The 25208-nt window shown below is 54.3% G+C and overlaps 1 pseudogene; it reads right to left on the bottom strand.

The window, feature by feature from the left end:
* Nucleotides 1-516: 516 nt before the first annotated feature.
* LOC146813616 (acidic mammalian chitinase-like) lies at nucleotides 517-24522 on the bottom strand (annotated as a pseudogene).
* Nucleotides 24523-25208: the final 686 nt, after the last annotated feature.

Genomic DNA, 25208 nt, shown 5'->3' with positions numbered 1-25208 from the left:
GAAAAAAAGGTAAGTGTCAGTTTGTTCAGTTTTACATCTTCTGTTTTGTTCTTTCTTTTAGGCATAGGACTCCTTTGGGTGTATCTTGTAAATTCACACTCTGTATTTACACACATTTAGTCACTCAAATATTTTCCGTATGCATGTTCATAATGAGTCATATTAGCAATAGTGCTGTAGTACGGCTCATGATTGTAATAATTACAGAAACTGGAAGGCCGAAATTATTGCTTTTAAAACTGGAAGCAGAAAATGAAGCCTGACTTGTTGACATTCTTTATTTCAGTCGCACACAATGTGCCTGATACAGAGCGACTGCAGAGCTACAGGAGCACACGAGGCATTCGTTGCAGAAGATGAGACGGAGGCCGTTCGTATCATGCATTCAGAAGGCATTGCATCTTGCTTGGCAAACAGCCAGGTTGCTCGATGTGATAAAAAGCGTTGGCACACCCCATCACAGAAGCCCATACGGTGGAGGAATGCCATGCAGGGTGCTCAGTAGTGTGACTGGCTTCATGGCCAGCTGCAGCAGGAACAGCTGGCATCGAAGACCAGGCCGGTCTGGCACGCCTGCGGATAGGTGTTTCCATTCAAGCAGTTGTAGAAGCCGTTCTTCTGTGTTGGGTTCGGGTAGAGGCCGTTGGCTTTACCAGCACAGAATCCGCTGCCACCAGAGCTGCCGCCACCAGAGCTGTCGCCACCAGAGCTGCCACCAGCGCTGCCTCCGCCACCACCACTGGGGGCTGGAGCTGCTGTGACTGGGACTGCAGGGGCAGTACAACCTATAAGGGCATGAATGAAAGGTACCAATGAGGGGAAATCCTCTACTCAAACATGGTCTGCCAAATTAGCCTAAGAATCTAACGTGGCGACCTACTTAAATGTCCACTTCATTAATTATGAATGCTTCTTTTTTAAATACTGCTAATTGGTTCTGTATGGCATGCCCAGAATGAGGACCTGTGCCATCCCAGTTTCCTAAGCATCTTGTGGCGGTGAAATGCATCAGGTAGCATGGTTCTGGTGTTTTGAGAACACATGGTCTTAATGGAAAGAAAAAGAATACGATGAAGTCAAAATGATGAATCCTGACCGGGGCATGGAAATAAGGGGCATCATTCCCAGAAGCCGGGCACAGGCACTGTGGAAACACACCCAGACACAGGCGGCATACTCTGAGGAAACTGACCATCACATGCATCTAGTCTGCCAAGTAGGCCTGGGCGGCAAATTCCGTTCCGCTCGCGGAATTTGCGTAATTTCGCGTTCCGCGGAGAACGCGAAATTGCTCAACAGTCTGCTTTCCGCGATTTCGCGAAATTTTTGCTTGTTCGCGTTCTCAAAATGCGTGTTCGCGAGATATTTCTCCCCGAGCACGCAAACAGCAATTGTGAACAGGAAAAAAGCATCGCGAACACGCAATTCCGCGTGTTCGCGGAATTTCTGCGTGTTCGCGGAGATCTTTTACCGTTTCGCGGAGATTTGCGTAACGCAATTCCGCAAATTCCGCCCACCCCTACTGCCAAGCCCCCGATTACCGAAGCCAGGGCAGAGGTGCCTTTACCACAACACCCCTTTCTACCAGTGTTTGCTCCCGGGTGTGCCATGCTTGCATTATGAAATTCTATCCATAGAATTGAAAAACTGTTGCATGCATTCAGCATTAATAAAGCAACCAAAGCCACTTTCACAACCCCAGCCTTTGCACAGCTCATATGGACCTTCTGTATGACCCTTTTATGAGTAGGTGGACCTATGCTGTCTGAATGTGGGCAACCACCGTAGGGGACAACCGTCCATTGTCCCGGCTTCCACCCTAACTACGGTAACAAGCTGTGTTTCTTTGGAATAACGACAATCTGGGTCTGGATTAAGCAGATGCCACATTCATTCCTCAGTCAAACATCTTTATTAGGCACATGAGGTTTTACACACCTAGAGAACCGCCCAGCCCCATTGTTCTGAACCTAACCCCCTCCCCACCAACCTACGGCAGACCCAAGACCTGCTGACCTTCAGAAGACTCCTCAAGACCTGGAACCTCCTCCCCACCCACCTACGGCAGACCTGCTGACCTGCTGACCTTCAGAAGACTCCTCAAGACCTGGAACACCCTCCCCACCCACCTACGGCAGACCCAAGACCTGCTGACCTTCAGAAGACTCCTCAAGATCTGGAACCCCCTCCCACTGAGCCTACGACAGACCCAAGACCTGCTGACCTTCAGAAGACTCCTCAAGACCTGAAACAACCTCCCACTGAGCCTACGGCAGATCCAAGACCTGCTGACCTTCAGAAGACTCCTCAAGACCTGGAACACCCTCTGTAGGAGAGTAGGGTCTGCTATCCTATGGTCACCCCAAATTTTTGCTTTTTGCTTCACTGGTTTTTGACATATTGAGGCTGTGGGCCTGCCAATCAGACCCCCAGCCTGCTGTTCTCTCTACTAAATTAAAACTATGCACCCTAGGTGCATAACCAATTGGAAGTGGATCACCCTGTCAGCCCCTGTACCAGTGTACACTAGGTACCCAGGGCATTGGTGTACCCAAGGCCTGCCAAGGGCTGCAGCATGTATTATGCCACCCCAGGCTTGGCCTAACAATTTGACACAACTGGCTGATCACTCAGCTGGGGTAAGTTGGTGTAATCACCTCTTACTTAGGTGTAGTATACCTATACCTAACCTTAAATGGGACACCTGGTAACCTATAAGTCACTCCTATGGCAGGCCTTAACAATCCTGAAGGCAGAGTGCTTGGTTCCATGTGAGATGGTGCTCTGGCATGAGCTGAGCCTGTCTGCAGTGGTCGGAACAACTTCCTTCTACTGTTTCCAGATATCGTCATACCATATACTCTTAAGTGCATTATGAACCTCGCGGTTAAATGCTATCTTTGGTTTGGCTTTATCAAAACATGTCGAGTAAGGTGTCATACGAATTGGAATACTAACCCCTCGCCAATTCTGGCGACGGGGTTAGCATTCCACCCTTCTAGAGGGACACGACATGTACAGTGCCTGAAACCCGGGTAAAATCAGACATAGCCTCAGCTCCACAAAATGGATGCTGCCACCACAGACACAAGTCTGCCCTCCTGCTGCTGGGAGTCCTTCCAGCTTGGGAGGTGTGGACAAAGGGTTTCCTGCCAGGGGAGGTGCGTGCACCACCCCAGACAGGATTTTGTGTATTGGTCAGGTAGGGCTTGAAAGAAACCAGACATGCCTGTGGCTCACAAGGAGCCTCGGTGCATATGCCAGTTCAAACCGGTCCTGGGGCACACCAGTCCCGGGCCTGGGGCGAGCTGGACAAAGGATTGGGGGTGTAACCACCCCCCTTCCTGGTCCCACCCATAGGGAGGGACCTAGCAGGTAGTCCGGCCCCTAGAATCCGAATAAAGGTAGGAGCTGTGTCCTAAGACTTCAGACATCCTGGAATCAACTTGAAACTAAGAAGAAGACGGGAACTTCGACATTCTGCTGCACAGAAGACTGAAGAAAATCTCCCCTGTGGTCAGGGAGTGACCACCTTGCTAACGCAAGCACCATCCAGCGAATCAACGTCTGCTTTGCCGCCGCCTCCCGCCGGAGCCCGAGCCCAGAGACTGACAAGACCTGGACCTCCAGACCTCTCACCGCCCGATCCACAGTCCCTGCAAAGAGGAGACCCGTGGAGGCACCGAGACACGTGGAGCCAGCCATCTTGAAACGACTACGACAAGCTGACCAGTGCAACAACCGAGGCTCCCTCCAAGTTGTGCTTTGGGTCCTGAGAAGCCCAACCCTCGAGCAGCATCTGCACCAAAGGTGAGCCCTCCAGCATCTCCACGATCTGCGTGGGGCCCTTCTGCATTTTGCCACTCGACGCGCCTAACCGGTTGCTGGCCCGCTGGCTAGTGGCCATCTTGGCGACGAAATCTACGACAAACACCGCTGGTCTGGTTGCTCCAGGCTGGCCCTTGCTCCCCTCCAAAGGAGCAGTTCCTCTGACCTTGCTGGTCAGAACCATCAGCTTAAACTCCTTGCCTACAACAATTGCTTTTGCCAAGGCTTGTTTGCTTCGATCAAGTCGCCGACACCGCCGACAGCGAGAGCCTGCGTGGGACAGCTCGGGACTCGACTCCTGGACGTCGTCGACCTTCAGGGACCACGTGGCTGCAGAGTCAAGCTACACCTTCCTTCCTGTTTGCACCCGACATCGCCTGGTACCCACCTGGTGCCACGCTGGTCACTGGCTAGTGACTGTGAACACTGTCCCCTCTGCTTACAGGTCTTCAACATCTCCGATCCACTCTTGGATCCACTGCATCTCCTCCCGACCGACCGCCTGCAGCACTTTTGCCTACAGGCCCCACGGAACCGATAGAAGAAACCCGACGCACTTCGAGGCCTATGCACCCGCTTCCTGTGGGTGAGGTAAAGCTGGCACTCCTGTGCCCAAGTGTAGTATTACATCTCTAGTGCCTGTGTTCCGAATCTTAAGTTCCTAGGTCATCCGGAAGATTCCTTTTGCAGTAACTTTGTACTTTTTACGCACCCATTGAAACCTATGGGAGCACGCGTGTGACTATTTGCTCTGCACACGCCACCCGTGGACCTCCTGGTCACTAACTGACGTTAGCTCCTTGTAGGCCCAGCGATTCTAGAGGCCCTAGGCCTTTTCCCTTTTCTGTTCGTGGTACTTATACCACTATTTTAGTATATGGTTTGAGTGGCCACCAGGGCCTATCCATATAACGTGCAACTTCTGTGTATTCTGTGATAATCTTGTTTGACGATTTGTGCTCCTGTGCTCATAAAGAGACTAGGGGTTACTTTGAGAAATAAATACATATATATTTTGAATATATATCTGTGTGGTGTCCTTTCATTGGTATAAAAGGGGGTTGCTATTGGTAAAACAGCTTGCTTAACACGCATCACGAGTTTAGCCTCAAAGACTGCTTAGCCTACGCTACCACTAGGGCAGCTAGTCCAAAAAGGTTGACTTACAACCACACCATAAGGGTTGCTTGGCATGGTACAAGGTGGTCACTAGAACTAGTGAACAGCATATACCAGGCCAACTTCTCACATTGGTGAGCAGCGGTTGGATTTGAGCTTGCTGTGTTTTACCATTGTAATCTCTGGGTTACCAATTGAAAGATCACATAGGTACCTGTAGGTACATATAAAACAAGATTAGATATACATAAGTTCTACTGAACTTAGTTGTTGTAGAGCAAAGGGAGTAGCACACCCTGACTACAACTACTAGATAGGTTTAGTAGGTAAACCCAAGTGTAGGTAGATTGCAACACATCCACCCACACTTAAGAGCAATGGCCGGGGCAGAGGGGTCCACTGTACCCATCTCTGTTGAGAGTGACCCCCAGAGGGCACCATCCAGCTTTGCTACCCTTAATCAGAATGAGCTCAGGCATTTGGCAACTCTTAGAGGCCTTAAACAGCCCAAGAACCCAAACTCTGCTGAGCTCAGAGAGCTCTTACAGAATGATGAGAATCAGAGAGCACTCAAGAAAGCTTCCCAGTTAGCCCCCTTAGGGTCAGGAACAGGAGGCCCCCCTTCTGAAGATGCCACTGAAGTACCCCTTCCCAATAGTCACCCCTTAGATGGGATGCCTACCACAGAGGATGAGAGTGAAAAGGATACTGACAGTAGTGAGGATGAAGGGAGAACTAGCCCAGTGCCAAGTGTTATACTTGGCCCAGCTAAACTAAGGCTATTGGGGACTGACAGTGGGTTCACCCCACTGGATCTCCCCAGTGGACTTAACACAGGGCTTGGAAGGCAAAGGAATCGCTCAGGTGACTCCAATGCTTCCCATGGCTCTAGAGGCTCTCAAGGTCACTCCAGGAGAAGGATGACCACCCCTCAGAGAAGGGAACATGAGGCCAAGATGCAAGAAGCTCAGCTGAGGATCAGGAAGCAGGAGCTAGAAGTAGCCCTGATGGAAGAGAAACTTAGCAAGGCTAGACAGCATAAAGAGAGTGGGTCTATACCCACTGGTGGCAGCATTGTCCCTAAGGACAAAGATAGGGTTTTCGATAATAGAAACCTGTCTAAGGTTGTGCCCCCCTACAAAAGTGGGGATGACATCCACAAGTGGATAACTGCTCTTGAGAGGGCCTGCAAAGTACAGCAGGTTCCTGAAGACCAGTGGGCAGCAATCCTCTGGCTCTCCTTTGAGGGAAGAGGCAGAGACAGACTCCTCACTGTTAGAGAAGAGGATGTCAGAAACTACAGAGTCCTGAAGAGTGTTCTAGTTGATGGGTTAGGCTTAACCACTGAGCAGTACAGGTTAATGTTCAGAGACACCCAAAAGACACAGACTCAGGACTGGTCTGAATACATTGAATGTGCCACTAAGGCTTTGGAGGGTTGGTTGCTGGGAAGTAAGGTATCTGATTTTACAGGATTGTATAATTTGATGATGAGAGAACAGATTTTAAATAACTGTCAAAACCAGCAACTGCATCAACACTTGGTTGACTCTGATCTGACCTCTCCCCAAGAATTGGGAAAGAAGGCAGACAAATGGGTCAGAACCAGGGTTAAGCAAAAGAACCAGAACCAGGGCCAAGGGGGTGATCAGAAAAAAACAGACCAAAAGGGTGGAGATCAGAAACCTAAAGACCAGAAGTCTTCAACAGGGCCCCAAACTACTGCTAAGGAGGGTGGGTCCCAACAGTCCAAGAAGAAGAAAGAAGGTCAGAAGAAACCCTGGTGCAATCATTGTAAAAATACAACTCACTGGACTAGTGATTGCAAAAAGGGTGGAGCCCCCAACACTGTTGCCCCTAAGGCACCTGCTCCCAGTACTACTGTTAGCAGTGTTGGTCCCCAGACAAAGGGTGTAGTGGGAATCACTATGGGAACTGAAGGAGATTCTGACTTAGACAGAACCCTGACACAGGCAGTCTTGATCTGTGATGGGGACATTGATTTGTCCCTGACTGTGAGCCCCAGTAACCTGGGCAAGTACAGACAGACTCCTTTAATTAATGACAAAGTGGCTCAAGCCTACAGGGACACATGTGCCAGTGTCACTATGGTGACACCAGGCTTTGTGGACCCTGGACAGTACATACCAGGTGAGAACTACCTGGTGACCAATGCCAGCAATGCCACTACTTCACATAGTGTGGCAGTTGTTAACTTCTCATGGGGAGGGGTAACTGGCCTCAAAAGGGTTGTGGTTAGTGCAGACCTCCCAGTAGAATGTTTGTTGGGCAATGACCTAGAGAGTTCTCTATGGTCAGAAGTGGAGTACAGGACTCATGCAGAGATGTTAGGTATATCATCACATGTCCTTGCTGTGACCAGGTCACAGGCCAAAAAGTGCCTCACTGAACCACAGGTCTTGGATCCTGGAACAATGGACCAAGCACCTACCAAGAAGAAGAACAGGAGGGTCAAGGCTGTGCCTTCCCCCCTGCCTCAGAGTGATGATCAGCCTTCCCAGGAAGCTGATCTAGAGGACCCTGAAGGAACTGTCCCTGAAGAGCTTGAACCTGACCAGGTTGAGTTTCTGGGGACAGGGGGACCTTCAAGGGCTGACTTGAGGCAGGCTCAGTTATCCTGTCCCTCTCTTGAACCCCTCAGACAGCTGGCTGCTGCTGAGGCTGCTGGGAATGCTCAAGGTACCCATAAAGTGTATTGGGATGAAGGGCTCCTTTATTCAGAGGCTAGGGACCCCAAGCCTGGTGCTACCAGGAGGTTGGTTATACCTCTGCAATTTAGGGGCTTCCTCCTTACCTTGGCCCATGATATTCCTTTAGCAGGACACCTAGGCCAGAACAAGACCTGGGACAGACTTGTCCCTCACTTTCACTGGCCTCATATGAATGAAGATACAAAGGAGTTTTGTCGCTCCTGTGTTACCTGCCAAGCCAGTGGCAAATCAGGTGGCACAACAAAGGCCCCCCTGATACCACTACCTGTGGTGGGGGTTCCCTTTGAAAGAGTGGGAATAGACATAGTGGGTCCCATGGATCCTCCCACTGCATCTGGGCACAGATTTATACTGGTGGTAGTGGATCATGCCACCAGGTATCCAGAGGCAATCCCCCTTAGGACCACTACAGCACCTGTTGTGGCCAGGGCCCTGCTGGGAGTATTCTCCAGAGTGGGGTTTCCTAAGGAGGTAGTATCTGACAGAGGTACCAACTTTATGTCAGGATACTTAACAGCTATGTGGAAGGAATGTGGTGTCAACTACAAGTTCACCACCCCTTATCACCCACAATGCAATGGGCTTGTTGAGAGATTCAACAAGACCCTAAAGGGTATGATCAAAGGATTACCTGAAAAGCTCAGGCGAAGATGGGACATCCTTCTACCCTGCCTTCTGTTTGCTTACAGAGAGGTCCCACAAAAAGGAGTTGGCTACAGCCCCTTTGAATTGTTGTTTGGGCACCCTGTGAGAGGCCCACTGTGTTTGGTGAAGGAAGGCTGGGAGTTACCTCTCAAAAAGCCTAAGCTAGACATAGTGGACTATGTACTTGGTCTCCGCTCCAGGATGGCTGAGTATATGGAGAAGGCATCCAAAAACCTTGAGGCAAGCCAGGCCTTACAGAAAGCTTGGCACGACCAAAAGGCTGTCTTGGTTGAGTTTCAGCCAGGGCAGAAGGTATGGGTGTTGGAGCCAGTGGCCCCAGCAGCACTCCAAGACAAATGGTCTGGACCCCATACAATCCTGGAAAAGAAGGGAGAGGTCACCTACTTGGTCGACCTAGGAACTCCCAGGAGTCCCCACAGGGTACTCCATGTTAACAGGCGTAAAGCATATGTTGACAGGGCAGACATGGGCTTGCTCATGGCTACAGATGAGGGACAGGAGGAAGAGAGTGACCCTCTCCCAGACCTGTTGTCTCAGAACCCTGAAGATGGCTCAGTTGAAGGAGTGACCCTTGGAGGCAACCTCACTGCCCATCAGCAGACTGAATGTAGACAGGTTCTACAATCATTTTCACATATGTTTTCCTTGATACCTAGTCAAACTGACTGGTGTACCCATGTGGTGGACACTGGTGACAGTCTGCCTGTAAAGAACAAACTTTACAGACAACCTGACCACGTCAGGGACTGTATAAAGGCTGAGGTACATAAAATGCTGGAATTAGGTGTCATTGAACCCTCAGAGAGCCCCTGGGCTAGCCCAGTGGTTCTGGTCCCCAAACCTCACACCAAAGATGGCAAGAGAGAGATGAGGTTCTGTGTGGATTACAGAGGACTCAATGCTGTCACCAGGACAGATGCACACCCTATTCCAAGGGCAGATGAGCTCATAGACAAACTAGCTTCTGCAAAGTTTTTGAGCACATTTGACTTAACAGCTGGCTATTGGCAAATCAGATTAGCTGAGGAGTCTAAGGCCAAAACAGCATTCTCAACCCCAGGTGGGCACTACCAGTTTGTGGTGATGCCCTTTGGTCTGAAGAATGCACCTGCCACCTTCCAAAGGCTGGTGAACCAAGTCCTTACTGGGTTGGATGACTTTTGCGCAGCATATCTGGATGACATTGCTGTCTTTAGCTCCACCTGGGAGGATCACCTGATCCACCTGAAGAAGGCTCTTGAGGCTCTGCAAAGGGCAGGCCTCACTATCAAGGCTACTAAGTGCCAGATAGGGCAGAGTAAGGTTGTATATTTGGGCCACCTTGTAGGTGGAGGCCAAGTTCAACCACTGGAGAGTAAGATACAATCCATCAAGGACTGGTCCCCTCCAACCACCCAGACTCAAGTTCGAGCTTTCTTGGGCTTGACTGGGTACTACAGGAAGTTTGTTAAGAACTATGGGTCCATTGTGACTCCTCTTAATGATCTGACATCCAAGAAGATGCCCAAAAAGGTTCAGTGGACAGTAAGCTGTCAAAAGGCATTTGATGACCTGAAGGAGGCCATGTGCTCTGCACCTATCCTGAAAAGTCCTGACTACTCCAAAGAGTTTATTGTCCAAACAGATGCTTCTGAGTTGGGTGTGGGAGCTGTGCTGTCACAACTTAATGTAGATGGTCAAGACCAACCCATTGCTTTTATTAGCAGAAGGTTGACCCCCAGAGAGAAGAATTGGTCAGCTATTGAGAGGGAGGCCTTTGCTGTGGTGTGGGCCCTGAAGAAGCTGAGGCCATACTTGTTTGGCACTCACTTCAAGATTCAGACCGACCATAAGCCCCTCTTGTGGCTAAATCAGATGAAGGGTGAAAACCCCAAACTGCTTAGGTGGTCCATTTCCCTACAGGGGATGGACTTTACAGTGGAGCACCGGCCAGGTACTGACCATGGGAATGCAGATGGTCTCTCCAGGTACTTCCACTTAGGACATGAAGACGAGACTGGTCAAGGCTAGTTTAATGTCCCAGCGTTTGGGGGGGGGTTGTGTAGGAGAGTAGGGTCTGCTATCCTATGGTCACCCCAAATTTTTGCTTTTTGCTTCACTGGTTTTTGACATATTGAGGCTGTGGGCCTGCCAATCAGACCCCCAGCCTGCTGTTCTCTCTACTAAATTAAAACTATGCACCCTAGGTGCATAACCAATTGGAAGTGGATCACCCTGTCAGCCCCTGTACCAGTGTACACTAGGTACCCAGGGCATTGGTGTACCCAAGGCCTGCCAAGGGCTGCAGCATGTATTATGCCACCCCAGGCTTGGCCTAACAATTTGACACAACTGGCTGATCACTCAGCTGGGGTAAGTTGGTGTAATCACCTCTTACTTAGGTGTAGTATACCTATACCTAACCTTAAATGGGACACCTGGTAACCTATAAGTCACTCCTATGGCAGGCCTTAACAATCCTGAAGGCAGAGTGCTTGGTTCCATGTGAGATGGTGCTCTGGCATGAGCTGAGCCTGTCTGCAGTGGTCGGAACAACTTCCTTCTACTGTTTCCAGATATCGTCATACCATATACTCTTAAGTGCATTATGAACCTCGCGGTTAAATGCTATCTTTGGTTTGGCTTTATCAAAACATGTCGAGTAAGGTGTCATACGAATTGGAATACTAACCCCTCGCCAATTCTGGCGACGGGGTTAGCATTCCACCCTTCTAGAGGGACACGACATGTACAGTGCCTGAAACCCGGGTAAAATCAGACATAGCCTCAGCTCCACAAAATGGATGCTGCCACCACAGACACAAGTCTGCCCTCCTGCTGCTGGGAGTCCTTCCAGCTTGGGAGGTGTGGACAAAGGGTTTCCTGCCAGGGGAGGTGCGTGCACCACCCCAGACAGGATTTTGTGTATTGGTCAGGTAGGGCTTGAAAGAAACCAGACATGCCTGTGGCTCACAAGGAGCCTCGGTGCATATGCCAGTTCAAACCGGTCCTGGGGCACACCAGTCCCGGGCCTGGGGCGAGCTGGACAAAGGATTGGGGGTGTAACCACCCCCCTTCCTGGTCCCACCCATAGGGAGGGACCTAGCAGGTAGTCCGGCCCCTAGAATCCGAATAAAGGTAGGAGCTGTGTCCTAAGACTTCAGACATCCTGGAATCAACTTGAAACTAAGAAGAAGACGGGAACTTCGACATTCTGCTGCACAGAAGACTGAAGAAAATCTCCCCTGTGGTCAGGGAGTGACCACCTTGCTAACGCAAGCACCATCCAGCGAATCAACGTCTGCTTTGCCGCCGCCTCCCGCCGGAGCCCGAGCCCAGAGACTGACAAGACCTGGACCTCCAGACCTCTCACCGCCCGATCCACAGTCCCTGCAAAGAGGAGACCCGTGGAGGCACCGAGACACGTGGAGCCAGCCATCTTGAAACGACTACGACAAGCTGACCAGTGCAACAACCGAGGCTCCCTCCAAGTTGTGCTTTGGGTCCTGAGAAGCCCAACCCTCGAGCAGCATCTGCACCAAAGGTGAGCCCTCCAGCATCTCCACGATCTGCGTGGGGCCCTTCTGCATTTTGCCACTCGACGCGCCTAACCGGTTGCTGGCCCGCTGGCTAGTGGCCATCTTGGCGACGAAATCTACGACAAACACCGCTGGTCTGGTTGCTCCAGGCTGGCCCTTGCTCCCCTCCAAAGGAGCAGTTCCTCTGACCTTGCTGGTCAGAACCATCAGCTTAAACTCCTTGCCTACAACAATTGCTTTTGCCAAGGCTTGTTTGCTTCGATCAAGTCGCCGACACCGCCGACAGCGAGAGCCTGCGTGGGACAGCTCGGGACTCGACTCCTGGACGTCGTCGACCTTCAGGGACCACGTGGCTGCAGAGTCAAGCTACACCTTCCTTCCTGTTTGCACCCGACATCGCCTGGTACCCACCTGGTGCCACGCTGGTCACTGGCTAGTGACTGTGAACACTGTCCCCTCTGCTTACAGGTCTTCAACATCTCCGATCCACTCTTGGATCCACTGCATCTCCTCCCGACCGACCGCCTGCAGCACTTTTGCCTACAGGCCCCACGGAACCGATAGAAGAAACCCGACGCACTTCGAGGCCTATGCACCCGCTTCCTGTGGGTGAGGTAAAGCTGGCACTCCTGTGCCCAAGTGTAGTATTACATCTCTAGTGCCTGTGTTCCGAATCTTAAGTTCCTAGGTCATCCGGAAGATTCCTTTTGCAGTAACTTTGTACTTTTTACGCACCCATTGAAACCTATGGGAGCACGCGTGTGACTATTTGCTTTGCACACGCCACCCGTGGACCTCCTGGTCACTAACTGACGTTAGCTCCTTGTAGGCCCAGCGATTCTAGAGGCCCTAGGCCTTTTCCCTTTTCTGTTCGTGGTACTTATACCACTATTTTAGTATATGGTTTGAGTGGCCACCAGGGCCTATCCAAATAACGTGCAACTTCTGTGTATTCTGTGATAATCTTGTTTGACGATTTGTGCTCCTGTGCTCATAAAGAGACTAGGGGTTACTTTGAGAAATAAATACATATATATTTTGAATATATATCTGTGTGGTGTCCTTTCATTGGTATAAAAGGGGGTTGCTATTGGTAAAACAGCTTGCTTAACACGCATCACGAGTTTAGCCTCAAAGACTGCTTAGCCTACGCTACCACTAGGGCAGCTAGTCCAAAAAGGTTGACTTACAACCACACCATAAGGGTTGCTTGGCATGGTACAAGGTGGTTACTAGAACTAGTGAACAGCATATACCAGGCCAACTTCTCACACCCTCCCACTGAGCCTACGACAGACCCAAGACCTGCTGACCTTCAGAAGACACCTCAAGACCTGGAACCCCCTCCCCACCCACCTATGGCAGACCCAAGACCTGCTGACCTTCAGAAGACACCTCAAGATCTGGAACCCCCTCCTCACCCACCTACAGCAGACCCAAGACCTGCTGACCTTCAGAAGACACCTCAAGATCTGGAACCCCCTCCCCACCCACCTACAGCAGACCCAAGACCTGCTGACCTTCAGAAGACTCCTCAAGATCTGGAACCCCCTCCCCACCCACCTACGGCAGACCCAAGACCTGCTTACCTTCAGAAGACACCTCAAGACCTGGCTTTTCGAGCAGTAGCAACATTCCACACCCCCTAGCGCCTCACGGGTAAGTAGTGCGCTTTACAAATGCTATGATTGATTGATTGATTAAATGCTAAGCGCTTCTGAGACAGGTGTTCAATTCCTATTCCTTTACACTTTAATGATCTCAGTTATATTACATGCTTAGGGTGCTATGTATAGTTTGACAGAGTTCCCATCTGTCCTATTTATAGGGTGCATGTGGGGGTACACTCCAAAGAGGTCGGTAGCCCCGCATTCATTAAACTCTACAGTGAAGTAGCAGGTACAATGAATCCATGACAATGATCTCCATGTCTCACACAACATTTAGCATTAGTTGTACTAAATTACAAAAATCATTTTGTTGGCAGTGTCAGCTTGTCCAGTTGGAGTGCACTGATTTTTCAATGCCAACAAAACCGAATAAACCCTTTGTGGGTGAAGGTGGGAGACACTGTACAGGAGAAACGCTACTGGTGGTAAACTCTGGCTAGATTCAACTTCCTTATGTACTGCTTTTGACAACGTATAGGAAATCCCCAGTTAGATCTGTGGTGTTAAACTTTACCACAAGTCCTCTTTTTACAATACTGTGCCCTGTCATTGTATGTATAATACACGCACACACTGAAATCCTCATGAAGTGCTCAGTTTCATAAAGGAAGAAAGCAGGAAGGTGTCCTTCCAATGTATGATCATTCCTCACCTGAGGCTTGCACCCCAAGAGTGGTCTTCAGCGCAGTGATGAGAGGAAACTTGCCCTGGCTGCAGAATGTGCCAGTGAAGTCGTCCAGGTCAATGGCCCACACCAACGCCCCGGCCAGGTTGTTCTTCATAAGCCACTGAGCCTGTGAGGATTAGATGGAACATGCTGCTATGAACATCAGTTCATGTGTGTGGCCTCCAGCCTCTTCCAATGGTCATGGACCAGGCCAATCTGTGTAGAATACCTTGAGCGTGAAACTCTTCACGTTGTCGTATCCAAGCCACTGGTTGCCCTGGTACGCGTAGGGAACCTCTTCAGCTGAGGACCAGTTATCAGTAGCTCCATTCTTCAGGAACGTGCAGATCTGTAAAGATTAGAGTTTGCATGAAATGTTCATTCATTTTATTTTTGTTTTGAGTGGTATAATGTACTGACCAGAAATAACACCAAAGACATGTACCTCATAGTAGGCCCAGAACCCAGCTTGTCTGGTGTAGGGCCCCGCTGGACCTGCTCCAGATGTGGGGCTGCGATGCCGTTGTTGGATGGATTGCTCAGAACAAAAGTGTGTCCATAGGTGGGGAATCCAACAATGAGTTTAGAAGCTGGGGCTCCATTGTTCAGCCAGTAGTTCATGACGTAATCCTTCAAAAATAGATAGTAGTTGTTTTCAAGTTAAAATCTTTGTGAGTGGTGCACACAATTTCATAACAAGTTCATACATACTTTGAGAGTCTCTCAAACTGGGCACTTGACAAAGATTCATTGAAAATATCAGATGGTGACTGACCAGCATGTCAATACTTGTGCTCATTCACTATACTTACAACATTCAAGTAAGCGTTTGCCCCAGTGGTGGAAGGGTTGGTGTACAAGGGGCTGTTCTCCCCTGTGTAACCCTCCCAGGATCCGTGCAAATCATAGGTCATCACATGGATGTAGTCCAGAGCCCTGTCGGAGAAGGCACTGTACAGAATTAACAGGACAAGAGGCAGATACAGTTAAATGGCCTGCGGTTGTACCGCCCTGATGCACCAGCAGCTTAGTTTGTTCGCCAGTGTTTGGATTTCCTATCAGATGCCTGTCATCCGGCAGCCTACTCTTCTTGCCATCTCATTGGCTGCCAGAATGCAGACAGACTTGAGCATTGAGACCAACCTTCTAATCATTCAACTTTAATGTGTGATGATTGGTGCCCCTGCATACAACATCCTTAAACCCCTCCCCAGAAGGAAGCGTGTACTCACCCCGAGAGCTGGGGGATCTGGTACCCAGCCTGGATGTTAGAGATGCCCGCTGCCACCGCGGCTGTGACCATGAGCCGGGGCTTGCTGCTCTGAGTTGCCTCCTGCTCAAAGGCGGCCCGCATTTCCTAGAAAGAAAGGAAGACATTGAAAATAGAGTTTATAATGGAGAGAGTGGTTACTCTAGCATTTATGGGTCAATTCATTAAAAAAAAACCTCTCCAGACAGCCTGGGTAATTATTAATTGGAAAGCTATCTTCTAGCACAATGTGCAGTCTTTGCTAAAATGATCCCTTACAGAAGGTCTTCTTGCCCTAGAAAGTGCAACCTCCCCAGAAGGAGGAGACAGCCCCACATAGGCCAAGAGCTGAAGATTTACAACTGCTTTCAACATCTCAGCAGGGGAAAGGGAACAAGACAGCATGCCCATGTCCCTGGAAGTGTCCAGAGTTCCCTTGGGATCACAGCTATGGTGTCAGTACAAGATTCATTTAAGAAGGATCTAATGGACTTTGCTTTGGAAACAAAGTGGAAAAGAAAATCAAACCATTGGAAAAGGCTGAGGATTCAAGATGCGAAGAAGGGGTAGAGGGAGCTACTCAGAAACCCCATAAAGTATTTAAAACTCTGCACATTAGAGTATGGCAGCTCTCCACAGAGTGCCACAGGCAGGGATGCCAGCCCTGCAGCCGGTGGAGGAGCTCAGCTGCACATCAATGCTTAAGGTAGCCTTCTTGAATTGGGAGAAGTTAACACAAGACAATTTTCATATTTTAAGCTTTGTAAGAGCTTTTTGTCCAGAATGTAAATAATATTTGTAAAGAGTCTAGATATGTGTGTTATATGTGCACTCAGCTTGTTTCCAGACTTTTAAAAAAGTGGAGTAGAAAGTCATAAAAAGTCAAATAATAGTCTAAGTATCATTCTTAGATGAGATTTAAGAGACTATCTCCAGACAGCAATATTCTTTAAAATGCTATAGCAGCCTGCAGGGCCACTACTAAATATTTTGCACGCCAAAGGTTAAGTAATCCCGCCCCTGGGTGGCAGATGTTCTAGCCTTCTCATTGCCTTCCAGACACCATTCTTTCCAGGTTGGCCCCCTTATTTGCCCCCTTGATAACTAGTGTTCTTGATGACTCAGCTGGCAGCACCTCTAGTCTACTCTGCATCATCCCAGAGAAGCCCTTCCTCCCCCAGCCATCCTGATGTCTGCTTGGAGCACCCCTCCTCAGTCGGCTGCCTCGTGCACACGCCCCAGCCATCCTGATGTCTGCTTGGAGCACCCCTCCTCAGTCGGCTGCCTCGTGCACACGCCCCAGCCATCCTGATGTCTGCTTGGAGCACCCCTCCTCAGTCGGCTGCCTCGTGCACACGCCCCCAGCCTCCTCGAGGTCTGCTTGGAGCACCCCTCCTCAGTCGGCTGCCTCGTGCACACGCCCCAGCCTCCTCGAGGGCTGCTTGGAGCACCCCTCCTCAGTCGGCTGCCTCGTGCACACGCCCCAGCCTCCTCGAGGGCTGCTTGGAGCACCCCTCCTCAGTCGGCTGCCTCGTGCACACGCCCCAGCCTCCTCGAGGGCTGCTTGGAGCACCCCTCCTCAGTCGGCTGCCTCGTGCACACGCCCCAGCCTCCTCGAGGGCTGCTTGGAGCACCCCTCCTCAGTCGGCTGCCTCGTGCACACTCCCCCAGCCTCCTCGAGGGCTGCTTGGAGCACCCCTCCTCAGTCGGCTGCCTCGTGCACACTCCCCCAGCCATCCTGATGTCTGCTTGGAGCACCCCTCCTCAGTCGGCTGCCTCGTGCACACTCCCCCAGCCTCCTCGAGGGCTGCTTGGAGCACCCCTCCTCAGTCGGCTGCCTCGTGCACACTCCCCCAGCCATCCTGATGTCTGCTTGGAGCACCCCTCCTCAGTCGGCTGCCTCGTGCACACTCGCCCAGCCATCCTGATGTCTGCTTGGAGCACCCCTCCTCAGTCGGCTGCCTCGTGCACACGCCCCAGCCTCCTCGAGGGCTGCTTGGAGCACCCCTCCTCAGTCAGCTGCCTCGTGCACACGCCCCAGCCTCCTCGAGGGCTGCTTGGAGCAACCCTCCTCAGTCGGCTGCCTCGTGCACACGCTCCAGCCTCCTCGAGGGCTGCTTGGAGCACCCCTCCTCAGTCGGCTGCCTCGTGCACACTCCCCCAGCCTCCTCGAGGGCTGCTTGGAGCACCCCTCCTCAGTCGGCTGCCTCGTGCACACTCCCCCAGCCATCCTGATGTCTGCTTGGACCACTCCTCCTCAGTCGGCTGCCTCGTGCACACTCCCCCAGCCTCCTCGAGGGCTGCTTGGAGCACCCCTCCTCAGTCGGCTGCCTCGTGCACACTCCCCCAGCCATCCTGATGTCTGCTTGGAGCACCCCTCCTCAGTCGGCTGCCTCGTGCACACTCCCCCAGCCATCCTGATGTCTGCTTGGAGCACCCCTCCTCAGTCAGCTGCCTCGTGCCCACGCCCCAGCCTCCTCGAGGGCTGCTTGGAGCACCCCTCCTCAGTCGGCTGCCTCGTGCACACGCCCCAGCCTCCTCGAGGGCTGCTTGGAGCACCCCTCCTCAGTCGGCTGCCTCGTGCACACTCCCCCAGCCTCCTCGAGGGCTGCTTGGAGCACCCCTCCTCAGTCGGCTGCCTCGTGCACACTCCCCCAGCCATCCTGATGTCTGCTTGGAGCACCCCTCCTCAGTCGGCTGCCTCGTGCACACTCCCCCAGCCTCCTCGAGGGCTGCTTGGAGCACCCCTCCTCAGTCGGCTGCCTCGTGCACACTCCCCCAGCCTCCTCGAGGGCTGCTTGGAGCACCCCTCCTCAGTCGGCTGCCTCGTGCACACTCCCCCAGCCATCCTGATGTCTGCTTGGAGCACCCCTCCTCAGTCGGCTGCCTCGTGCACACTCCCCCAGCCTCCTCGAGGGCTGCTTGGAGCACCCCTCCTCAGTCGGCTGCCTCGTGCACACTCCCCCAGCCATCCTGATGTCTGCTTGGAGCACCCCTCCTCAGTCGGCTGCCTCGTGCACACTCCCCCAGCCATCCTGATGTCTGCTTGGAGCACCCCTCCTCAGTCGGCTGCCTCGTGCACACGCCCCAGCCTCCTCGAGGGCTGCTTGGAGCACCCCTCCTCAGTCGGCTGCCTCGTGCACACGCCCCAGCCTCCTCGAGGGCTGCTTGGAGCACCCCTCCTCAGTCGGCTGCCTCGTGCACACGCCCCAGCCTCCTCGAGGGCTGCTTGGAGCACCCCTCCTCAGTCGGCTGCCTCGTGCACACTCCCCCAGCCTCCTCGAGGGCTGCTTGGAGCACCCCTCCTCAGTCGGCTGCCTCGTGCACACTCCCCCAGCCATCCTGATGTCTGCTTGGAGCACCCCTCCTCAGTCGGCTGCCTCGTGCACACTCCCCCAGCCTCCTCGAGGGCTGCTTGGAGCACCCCTCCTCAGTCGGCTGCCTCGTGCACACTCCCCCAGCCTCCTCGAGGGCTGCTTGGAGCACCCCTCCTCAGTCGGCTGCCTCGTGCACACTCCCCCAGCCATCCTGATGTCTGCTTGGAGCACCCCTCCTCAGTCGGCTGCCTCGTGCACACTCCCCCAGCCTCCTCGAGGGCTGCTTGGAGCACCCCTCCTCAGTCGGCTGCCTCGTGCACACTCCCCCAGCCATCCTGATGTCTGCTTGGAGCACCCCTCCTCAGTCGGCTGCCTCGTGCACACTCCCCCAGCCATCCTGATGTCTGCTTGGAGCACCCCTCCTCAGTCGGCTGCCTCGTGCACACGCCCCAGCCTCCTCGAGGGCTGCTTGGAGCACCCCTCCTCAGTCGGCTGCCTCGTGCACACGCCCCAGCCTCCTCGAGGGCTGCTTGGAGCACCCCTCCTCAGTCGGCTGCCTCGTGCACACGCCCCAGCCTCCTCGAGGGCTGCTTGGAGCACCCCTCCTCAGTCGGCTGCCTCGTGCACACTCCCCCAGCCTCCTCGAGGGCTGCTTGGAGCACCCCTCCTCAGTCGGCTGCCTCGTGCACACTCCCCCAGCCATCCTGATGTCTGCTTGGAGCACCCCTCCTCAGTCGGCTGCCTCGTGCACACTCCCCCAGCCTCCTCGAGGGCTGCTTGGAGCACCCCTCCTCAGTCGGCTGCCTCGTGCACACTCCCCCAGCCATCCTGATGTCTGCTTGGAGCACCCCTCCTCAGTTGGCTGCCTCGTGCACACTCCCCCAGCCATCCTGATGTCTGCTTGGAGCACCCCTCCTCAGTCGGCTGCCTCTTGCACACGCCCCAGCCTCCTCGAGGGCTGCTTGGAGCACCCCTCCTCAGTCGGCTGCCTCGTGCACACGCCCCAGCCTCCTCGAGGGCTGCTTGGAGCACCCCTCCTCAGTCGGCTGCCTCGTGCACACGCCCCAGCCTCCTCGAGGGCTGCTTGGAGCACCCCTCCTCAGTCGGCTGCCTCGTGCACACTCCCCCAGCCATCCTGATGTCTGCTTGGACCACTCCTCCTCAGTCGGCTGCCTCGTGCACACTCCCCCAGCCTCCTCGAGGGCTGCTTGGAGCACCCCTCCTCAGTCGGCTGCCTCGTGCACACTCCCCCAGCCATCCTGATGTCTGCTTGGAGCACCCCTCCTCAGTCAGCTGCCTCGTGCACACTCCCCCAGCCATCCTGATGTCTGCTTGGAGCACCCCTCCTCAGTCGGCTGCCTCGTGCCCACGCCCCAGCCTCCTCGAGGGCTGCTTGGAGCACCCCTCCTCAGTCGGCTGCCTCGTGCACACGCCCCAGCCTCCTCGAGGGCTGCTTGGAGCACCCCTCCTCAGTCGGCTGCCTCGTGCACACTCCCCCAGCCTCCTCAAGGGCTGCTTGGAGCACCCCTCCTCAGTCGGCTGCCTCGTGCACACTCCCCCAGCCATCCTGATGTCTGCTTGGAGCACCCCTCCTCAGTCGGCTGTCTCGTGCACACTCCCCCAGCCTCCTCGAGGGCTGCTTGGAGCACCCCTCCTCAGTCGGCTGCCTCGTGCACACTCCCCCAGCCTCCTCGAGGGCTGCTTGGAGCACCCCTCCTCAGTCGGCTGCCTCGTGCACACTCCCCCAGCCATCCTGATGTCTGCTTTGAGCACCCCTCCTCAGTCGGCTGCCTCGTGCACACTCCCCCAGCCTCCTCGAGGGCTGCTTGGAGCACCCCTCCTCAGTCGGCTGCCTCGTGCACACTCCCCCAGCCATCCTGATGTCTGCTTGGAGCACCCCTCCTCAGTCGGCTGCCTCGTGCACACTCCCCCAGCCATCCTGATGTCTGCTTGGAGCACCCCTCCTCAGTCGGCTGCCTCGTGCACACGCCCCAGCCTCCTCGAGGGCTGCTTGGAGCACCCCTCCTCAGTCGGCTGCCTCGTGCACACGCCCCAGCCTCCTCGAGGGCTGCTTGGAGCACCCCTCCTCAGTCGGCTGCCTCGTGCACACGCCCCAGCCTCCTCGAGGGCTGCTTGGAGCACCCCTCCTCAGTCGGCTGCCTCGTGCACACTCCCCCAGCCTCCTCGAGGGCTGCTTGGAGCACCCCTCCTCAGTCGGCTGCCTCGTGCACACTCCCCCAGCCATCCTGATGTCTGCTTGGAGCACCCCTCCTCAGTCGGCTGCCTCGTGCACACTCCCCCAGCCTCCTCGAGGGCTGCTTGGAGCACCCCTCCTCAGTCAGCTGCCTCGTGCACACTCCCCCAGCCTCCTCAAGGGCTGCTTGGAGCACCCCTCCTCAGTCGGCTGCCTCGTGCACACTCCCCCAGCCATCCTGATGTCTACTTGGAGCACCCCTCCTCAGTCGGCTGCCTCGTGCACACTCCCCCAGCCTCCTCGAGGGCTGCTTGGAGCACCCCTCCTCAGTCGGCTGCCTCGTGCACACTCCCCCAGCCATCCTGATGTCTGCTTGGAGCACCCCTCCTCAGTCGGCTGCCTCGTGCACACTCCCCCAGCCATCCTGATGTCTGCTTGGAGCACCCCTCCTCAGTCGGCTGCCTCGTGCACACGCCCCAGCCTCCTCGAGGGCTGCTTGGAGCACCCCTCCTCAGTCGGCTGCCTCGTGCACACGCCCCAGCCTCCTCGAGGGCTGCTTGGAGCACCCCTCCTCAGTCGGCTGCCTCGTGCACACGCCCCAGCCTCCTCGAGGGCTGCTTGGAGCACCCCTCCTCAGTCGGCTGCCTCGTGCACACTCCCCCAGCCTCCTCGAGGGCTGCTTGGAGCACCCCTCCTCAGTCGGCTGCCTCGTGCACACTCCCCCAGCCATCCTGATGTCTGCTTGGAGCACCCCTCCTCAGTCGGCTGCCTCGTGCACACTCCCCCAGCCTCCTCGAGGGCTGCTTGGAGCACCCCTCCTCAGTCAGCTGCCTCGTGCACACTCCCCCAGCCTCCTCAAGGGCTGCTTGGAGCACCCCTCCTCAGTCGGCTGCCTCGTGCACACTCCCCCAGCCATCCTGATGTCTACTTGGAGCACCCCTCCTCAGTCGGCTGCCTCGTGCACACTCCCCCAGCCTCCTCGAGGGCTGCTTGGAGCACCCCTCCTCAGTCGGCTGCCTCGTGCACACTCCCCCAGCCATCCTGATGTCTGCTTGGAGCACCCCTCCTCAGTCGGCTGCCTCGTGCACACTCCCCCAGCCATCCTGATGTCTGCTTGGAGCACCCCTCCTCAGTCGGCTGCCTCGTGCACACGCCCCAGCCTCCTCGAGGGCTGCTTGGAGCACCCCTCCTCAGTCGGCTGCCTCGTGCACACGCCCCAGCCTCCTCGAGGGCTGCTTGGAGCACCCCTCCTCAGTCGGCTGCCTCGTGCACACGCCCCAGCCTCCTCGAGGGCTGCTTGGAGCACCCCTCCTCAGTCGGCTGCCTCGTGCACACTCCCCCAGCCTCCTCGAGGGCTGCTTGGAGCACCCCTCCTCAGTCGGCTGCCTCGTGCACACTCCCCCAGCCATCCTGATGTCTGCTTGGAGCACCCCTCCTCAGTCGGCTGCCTCATGCACACTCCCCCAGCCTCCTCGAGGGCGGCTTGGAGCACCCCTCCTCAGTCGGCTGCCTCGTGCACACTCCCCCAGCCATCCTGATGTCTGCTTGGAGCACCCCTCCTCAGTCGGCTGCCTCGTGCACACTCCCCCAGCCATCCTGATGTCTGCTTGGAGCACCCCTCCTCAGTCGGCTGCCTCTTGCACACGCCCCAGCCTCCTCGAGGGCTGCTTGGAGCACCCCTCCTCAGTCGGCTGCCTCGTGCACACGCCCCAGCCTCCTCGAGGGCTGCTTGGAGCACCCCTCCTCAGTCGGCTGCCTCGTGCACACGCCCCAGCCTCCTCGAGGGCTGCTTGGAGCACCCCTCCTCAGTCGGCTGCCTCGTGCACACTCCCCCAGCCTCCTCGAGGGCTGCTTGGAGCACCCCTCCTCAGTCGGCTGCCTCGTGCACACTCCCCCAGCCATCCTGATGTCTGCTTGGAGCACCCCTCCTCAGTCGGCTGCCTCGTGCACACTCCCCCAGCCTCCTCGAGGGCTGCTTGGAGCACCCCTCCTCAGTCGGCTGCCTCGTGCACACGCCCCAGCCTCCTCAACCATTGTATGGAACTCTTTCCTAGTCTCTTCGCCACCCTTGTCTTCACAACTGAGGCCTGGGTTCCCACTAGTCACCAAGACAGCAGGGGCTGCCTGGCGCTGTTGTCGCTGTCGGACTGACATCAGTGTCACTCCGCTTGCTGGTTAGCACCCTAGTCTCTCACGTAGCAGGTGGAACCCTTGTATGTCTATTGGCAGCGTTGTGCTATTGTGTCCCTGTTGCTGAATGGTATTTTGCCCCACTGGATGGACGTGGCACTAGTATCGGCAAGAACTGACTGGCACACTTGTGCACTCAAGAATTGCCTGGCGACTTGGCTACCTGCTTGGTAGTTGGCTACATTATCTCCCTCTCATTGGCTGGTTCCCTTATCTCTGCAAACCAGATATCTGGCTGACTGAGTGGATGACTCAGTGGTCTCCTCACTGGCTAGTTTGTTCCATTTTTGCCCTGGCCTTCCCAATGGCCACCCTACACCACTGAATACAAACCATGTGTCCCTGGTGATGGGTCCTCAGGTAGCCAGACTCAAACTCACTGGCTCATGTGCTTATCCAGTCACCTCACTGCTGCTCCTGCCCCCACCCCCTGGCTTGTGTTCTTCTGCCTGTGTCAGCTGCTGTTCCTGTCTTCCCTACAGCTGTTGTCCTTGGTAAACCTGAGGTTTGATTCCTCTTTCTCACCTGGACCAGAGTAGAGAAGAGTTGTTTGTCCTGGGGGGGCTTCCTCTTCAGCCAGGGTACTCCCAGTCAAAATCCAACCCATCGAACCCGTACTGACGCAGGAAGCTGATGACAGAGGTGATGAAGGTCTGACGGTTCTGCGAAGTTGAAACCATGGCAGTGAACCTACAAAGGAGGAAGATGGAAGGGTCAGGGTCATTTTGAAGAGACTGGCGCTGTACAAAGTGGGTAAAGAACGCAATTGCTGGCACCAAATTTTTAAAACTCACGGTGCTGTGCCAAAGTTCCAGCCACCAATCGCCAGGAGAGTTTTCAGTGCTCCATTCTATGGAGAGAATGAGAAGGTTTAAGAAAGCAATCTTGTTCATAAATGATGATGTACCATTAGAACATACAAGAGGAAGGTGCAATCATTTGAATAGGAGGACTCCTGAAATGCAACCGTGACTGAAATACACATTCGTCCTGTACTGAAATACAGTGAATAACACTGTCAGAAGTGAGCCTCAGCTGCCCAGGACCCTCAGAGTTCACCTCCTCATCTTAGCTTTAGGTCTGTAATTTACCTGCTGCATCAAACATACGTTAGCCCGGTGAGGAACTCATGTCTACTCATCGACTCTTCCTCAGATAGATGTGTTGATGGTCTCCAGAGGTCAGAGGATGCTTTGACTCACCCTTTGACCTCCTCTTTGTTATTCCTGGAGACACTCTAAGTCTCAAGTGTAGAGTTACTGCTGTGGTCAATTACTCACTGGTTCTTGAGGTTCTGAAAGGAGCTGTAGAGAGTCGCGTCGTTCCACTCAATGGTTGCGATCTGGTTGTTGGACATTCCGGCGAAGGCGTAGATGAGGTGAGTGCACAGACATGGGTCGATGTTGTCCGGCTTGAATTTCCCCAGGCCCGGCCTGTACTGGGCCCAGTTGGTGAAGTAGCATGTCAGCTGGTAGGCGGAGCCTGCGATGGGAATGGGATGAAGGGAGTTATTGCACACACTTCACATTTTCTGTCAGGCACTAGCAAGTGGATTAAATGCCCTAATAGGTCATATGTTTCACAGACATCCTTCCCTACAGTGTTTCTCCACTCAAAACTACAGGCTCAAGCCTCTCAGCAGTTCAAAAAATTATATAATGGAGGCATGCAGCAAGCAGAATCCTGTGCAAGGTACAAGGGTTGACAGACTGCACTGGAGCTGACTCCTAGCAGCAAGCAGAGTCCTGTGCAAGGTACAAGGGTTGACAGACTGCACTGGAGCTGACTCCTAGCAGCAAGCAGAGTCCTGTGCAAGGTCAAGTGTTGACAGACTGCACTGGAGCTGACTCCTAGCAGCAAGCAGAGTCCTGTGCAAGGTCAAGGGTTGACAGACTGCACTGGAGCTGACTCCTTGCAGCAAGCAGAGTCCTGTGCAAGGTACAAGGGTTGACAGACTGCACTGGAGCTGACTTCTAGCAGCAAGCAGAATCCTGTGCAAGGCACAAGGGTTGACAGACTGCACTGGAGCTGACTCCTAGCAGCAAGCAGAGTCCTGTG

The sequence above is a fragment of the Triturus cristatus genome, chromosome 6 (assembly GCF_964204655.1).
Source record: "Triturus cristatus chromosome 6, aTriCri1.1, whole genome shotgun sequence".
Classification (NCBI taxonomy): domain Eukaryota; kingdom Metazoa; phylum Chordata; class Amphibia; order Caudata; family Salamandridae; genus Triturus; species Triturus cristatus.
This window is presented reverse-complemented; position numbering and strand designations above follow the sequence as displayed.